This window comes from Phoca vitulina, unplaced genomic scaffold (genome assembly GCF_004348235.1).
Source record: "Phoca vitulina isolate PV1807 unplaced genomic scaffold, GSC_HSeal_1.0 scaffold668, whole genome shotgun sequence".
Lineage (NCBI taxonomy): Eukaryota > Metazoa > Chordata > Mammalia > Carnivora > Phocidae > Phoca > Phoca vitulina.
In genome coordinates this window covers 1,750-7,619 of record NW_022590355.1, presented here as the reverse complement: position 1 = coordinate 7,619, position 5,870 = coordinate 1,750, and the positions used below count along the sequence as shown (strand labels likewise).

Here is a 5,870-nt window from a genome sequence, read left to right as displayed (position 1 = left end):
ATGAATTTTAGGATGAATATTTCTATACCACTGAGATTTTGATAGGGAGTGCATTGAACCTGAAGATGGCTTTGGGTAGTATTGTCATCTTAATATTAAGTCTCCAATTAATACAGTATGTCTTTCCATTTATTGATACCTTCTTTCATTTCTTTCAGCAAAAATTTTTATTTTTCAGTGTACAAGTCTTTCACTTTCTTGACTAAATTTATTCTTAGTATTATATTCATTTTGTTGCTATTCTAAATAGAATCATTTTTTAATTTCTTTTGTCCATATATAATTTTTTCTGTTTTTTAGTTCTTTGTTCATTTTTTCTCTTAGTTTTTGATCATTTAACACGTTTGACTTATTATTTCTTCCAAGTTTTTATTTAAATTCCACTTAGTCAACATACAGTGCAATATTAGTTTCAGGTACAGAATTTAGTGATTCATCACTTACATACATCAGCCAGTGCTCATCCTAAGGAGTGCACTCCTTAATCCCCATCACCTATTTCACCCATCCCCCTGCCCCTCCCCTCTGGTTACCATCACTTTGTTCTCTACAGTTAAGAGTCAGTTTCTTAGCTTTCCCCTCTTTTTCCCCAATGTTCATTTGTTTTGTTTCTTAAATTCCACATATGAGTGAACTCTAGAAATCAGATTCTCCCACTTCCCTGGGGGTTGAGGTTGCTGGGGTTTCATTGTTTTGTTTTTGATTTTGGACTGTTGAAGGCTATAGTAGTCCTTTGTTGTGGTACTTTTGCAGATTCTTTAAAGACTATTGTTTGTCATGTGTGATTACTGAGGTTTCTGATCCTTTAGCTCGTGTTCAGTTAATGTTTTGACAGAGATTCCCTTGAGGGGCAGGAGCTCAAATGAACAAAGAAAAACATCACCAACCAAAAAAGAAGAGAGAACAACCACTGTGCAGATTGGCTCTGTGCTGGGATACTCCTTCACCACTTAGCTGGACTTGCTCTGAGCCTAGGGATCAGCCTGAGATGAAAGCTTACGGTTTTCTCAGGACTTTGCTGAGCATGCATCTTGCCCAGGCATGTTCATGGCTGTCTTAATTCCCCCATGCATATAGCTGTCTTGAACATCCTAATTTCAAAAACAAAAAACAAAAAAACCCCCAAAACTCACTCCAGCATCTCCCCCAGACCTTGATGGTCTGTTGTATATCTCCACCCATAATCTCTTACTTCAGGCAACTTCACTTTTGTAGTTTGCCTGGTAGCTTCTATGAGCCGTGCTTGCTGCTTTTTTCTGAGTTACATAAAGTGAGTTCCTTGCACCTGTCCTTCAGGCAGCCCCCCAGATAGGTTAGAAAAGATGCACACAATAATCATTATTTTACTTTAAAACATCTGTTTTTTGGGGGCACCTGAGTGGCTCAGTCGTTAAGCATCTGCCTTCGGTTCAGGTCATGATCCCAGGGTCCTGGGATAGAGCCCCGCATCGGGCTCCCTGCTCCGCGGGAAGCCTGCTTCTCCCTCTCCCACTCCCCTTGCTTGTGTTCCCTCTCTCGCTGTGTCTCTCTCTGTCAAATAAATAAATAAAATCTTTAAAAAAAATAAAACATATGTTTTTTAAAAAGTTAATCGGTATCATAAATGGAAAACAGTATGATTTGCCAAAAACAGAAGGCAATTAAACTATAACTACAATGCAAACAAAACAATTTTTCTTGAATTCTAGCTAAACCCTGTTCCCACTAAAAGCTCCAGTCCTGAAACTTACTCTTGGTAGTTCCAGAGCTTTTAAAAACATGTCAGACAGTCTCCTTAATACAATCAGAACAATTGGAAGGGAACCTAAAATGGGATGTCATTCAATGTTTTTTTTTTTTTTTTTTTCCTGGACCCTTTTCAAATCATTTCGTGTTTCATGAGAGGGATGATCTCAACACATTGCTTAGTGGTTGAGTACAAAGGCTGTGGAGCAAGAATTAAATTCAAATACCAACCCTACCACTGACCAGCTGAGTGACTTTGAGTGAGTTATTGTGCTTCTCTGAGCATTTATTTCTTCTGTTATGGCCTATAAAAATCTAGCCTCACATAAAACCTGCACATGAATGTTGAGAGCAGCTTTATTCACAATAGCCCCAAACTGGAAACAACCCAGATGCCCTTCAATGGGTTGACACCCAAACTGTGGTTCATCCATAACATGAAGTACCATTTAGCAGTAAATAGAACAAAGTATTGATGAACATAAGAAGCTGGATGAATTTCCAGAAAATTATACTGAGTGAAAAAAATAAAAACAGAGCTAGTCCCAAAAGATTACATACTATAGGATTCCATTTATGTAACATTCTTAAAGTGACAAAATTATAAAACTAGGGAATAGATCAGTCCCTGTCAAGGGCTTAGGGATTTGGAGGGAGGGAAAAGATGAGGGAGATGGGTGTAGATATAAAAGAGCAACACAGGAGATCCTCAGGATGACGGGAGTCTTCTGTAACTTGACTCTGGTGGGGGATGCACATTTGATAAAATACACGTAGACACACACAAAAAAGTAAAAGTAAACTGGGAGATCTAAGTGAGATTGGTGGACTGTAGCAATGTCAATATCCTGGTTGTGATATTGAACTGTAGTTTTGCAAGATGCTACCATTGGAGAAAACTGAGTAAGTGGCACACAGGATCTCTCTGTGTTATTTCTTATAACTGCATGCAAATATATAATTGTCTTTTTAAAAAAGATTTATTTATTTATTTGAGAGAGAGAGAGAGAACATGTATTCATGCATGTGTGCATTAGTTAGGGAAGGGGTGGAGGGAGACAGAGAATCTCAAGCAGGCTCCATGCTGAGTGCAGAGCCCTACACAGGGCTCGATCTCACAACCCTGAGATTATGACCTGAGCAGAAATCAAGAGTTATCTGCCCAACCGAATGAGCCTCCCAGGTACCCTGCAAATATACAATGATCTTAAAATAAACAGTTTAATTAGAAAAATAAAAGCCTTGTAGGTTTTCTGGGAGGATCAGATGATGTAGTATTTTGGGAAGGAAATTCATTTAACAAAAGTTTATTGACACCTCTCATTTGTCCAGGCACTATGTGAATGCTAAGCTGAGAACAAGTAAATAAAATACACAGGGTCCATGTTCTAGTGGAAATTTTGTTATACTAGAGTGCCACACAAAAGTGAGTTGTTACTTTAAGAAATTATCCTTAAAATTGGCTCAATATTGTTCACTAATTGACAAGTAGTGTTCATTGAGTACTTGGATATAATGAAAATAGACTCAGAGAGATTACAAAACTTGCCCAGGTGCCAAGTAGAGCCAGAAGCGGGATCCAGACCCAGATCTGAGCACCAGGTTGTGGCTCATCATCTCTAAACTCATTGCCTTCAACAAAGGGGTATTGTTGTCTTTGCAGGACAACCCAGTAAAGACAGCCGAAGTGGCGTGTGGGGACTTTTACAACTCTGGAGATAGAGCAACTATGGATGAAGAGGGATACAATCTGGTTCCTGGGGAGGAACGATGACATCATCAATGCCTCTGGGTAGGTATGGCTGACCTGAGCCGGGAGGCATCACCCTCACATGCCTCATGGGATCTAGCTTGTTCTGACATTCATCCAAGCTTGGCGATGGTTAGCTCAGTCTAACTCTGAACAGAGCTCTGTCCGTGGGGCCCTTTTCTGGGGATACCTGTGTACCTCCCCCAAGCCCTGCATCCAGAAAAGTCTATCAAAATGTAGTTCAAGAGGTCTGCAAGGCGAACCATAATGAGACATTATGCAATTTAAGGAATTTGGAAGGAAGACGTTACTTAGGCCCTTTTTGGTTGAGGAAGCTTCCTCTATGTTTGGCTCCTCTAATGGGACACAACAATCACTGAAAATTTTAATAATAGATAACAACAACATAAACCTTTATGAGGCACTTACTATGGGGACGCACACTCTGCAGTGCTTTATATAACCCAGCTCTCAATGCTAGAAGGTAGATGCAATTTTGCCATTTTACAGATGAAGGAACTGGGTTACTGACTAGTGAATAAAGTTCCTTGAAGTTTCAAAGAGTGCTGGGTACAACCAAGATTTACCAAAGCTGTCTGGCTCCAAGTCAGTCGTCCCTAAACCTTAACGTGATTTGGAAGAAAAAAAAAATGACACATTGTACCAGAGTAACAAGTTCTCTTGGATATTTCAGGGAAGTTGAGTGTGTTTACCTTTTAAATTTCTAAAACATGCTAATATAATGGGGAAGAGTATGCAGAATTTGCATGAATGTTTAAGATAAAGGCCGAGGCTTCTACTAGGTTTCATGCCAAGGGAAGCTGCTTGAGCCCAGCCCCAGAGCTCGGGGAGGACTAAACATTCACCCTCCTCCCTGAGCAGAGACAGTGAGGTGAGAAACTCTGGGGAGCATGTGAGTGTTGTATTTCTCAGCACGGAGTGCCCATTCTTCACGTTTGGGGCCCATGACAGAGCCAGGGCACAGGTATCTGGCTTCCTGTGACAGTTATCCTATGTGACAAGGGACGAGGTGACCCTCCAAAACATGAGACTTGAGAGCCTGGGTCACCCGGCCCTGGCAGCCACTCAGAAACCAAGGAGCCATTGATCCTGCAGGTACCGCATCGGGCCCGCAGAGGTGGAGAATGCCCTGGCCGAACACCCGGCTGTGGCTGAATCAGCTGTGGTGAGCAGCCTGGACCCAATTCGAAGGGAGGTAAGGAGGAGGACACAGAGGTCATCGTGTCTGTGTGTGGGCACCAAGGCAGGTGCGGGGAAACCTTCCTCCCGGTCCTGTCTCTCCAACCTTGGACCTAGGGTGGAGGGGGGCCCCCGGGGTGTGCATGTGCATTTACACTGTGTGGCCACCAGAGAGCAGTGTGGCCTCAACCATGTGTGACAGAACATGCTGCTTGTGAGTGTGGCTTGCAGCTGGGGCTACTGCTGCCCATCTCCTAATTTCTGAGCCCTTCCTACCTGCCGGCTCATTTCACCCCCCTCACAGCAACCTCATTAATTAAGGACTCTGAGACCCTTTTTTACAGGGAAAGAAACAAGCATAAGGAGATTAAATAAGTTGCCTGATCACAAAGCTGTTAAGTGGTGGAGCCAGAATGGGAATCTGAGCAGTCTGGCTCCAGAGCAAGCATTCATTGATTCACTGTGTGCTGAGCACCTACTCTGGACAAGGCCCTGTGCCCTGTAGAAGCGACATGAATAATAGGAACGTAGTTAATCACCACCATTGATTTAATGCCCACAGAACTCTACCTACAATAATAGTGAAAATGGTGATGATAATGATAGGAATAAAAATCAGTTGAAACGAGCTTCGTGGTTTATATGAATGATCTCGATGAATCTTGAGAGCCATGCCCTGAGGAATGAAGCCGTGCTGTCCCCACATCAGAGAAGGACATGGAGGCTGAGGGAGGTGAAGTAATTTTCCAAGGCAGAGAGTAGAAATTGGAAGTATGGACACTGGTCCTGTTCTTTTCCAGGGGCTCAACTGTCAACTTGTTTTTCCATTTACTTAATACACATTTACTTTTTAGACTCTACACTTGGTTGCCACTCCCCCTGAGCCTCCACTCTGGTTCTGTGCTGCAGGTGGTGAAGGCATTTATTGTCCTGACCCCGGAATTCCTCTCCCATGGCCGGGACCAGCTCACCAAGGAGCTGCAGCAGCATGTGAAGTCAGTGACAGCCCCGTAGAAGTACCCCAGGAAGGTGAGTGAGGGCAGAGGGATGGGGTCTGGTCCCCTCCAGTGGGCCCTGGGCTCTGCTGCCCCAAATCTCCTAGGGTCACTGAGGTGAAGCTGATGTAGCCCATGGAATGAGCATTTTTCTCTACCGAAGAAGCATTCAACTTAGGGGTTTAGGGGAGATCCATCTT

General features: G+C 42.9%; 1 pseudogene; it reads left to right on the top strand.

Annotated features, from left to right (window-relative positions):
* Positions 1–5,870, top strand: part of LOC116629352 — a 13,908-nt pseudogene that overhangs the window by 6,318 nt on the left and 1,720 nt on the right.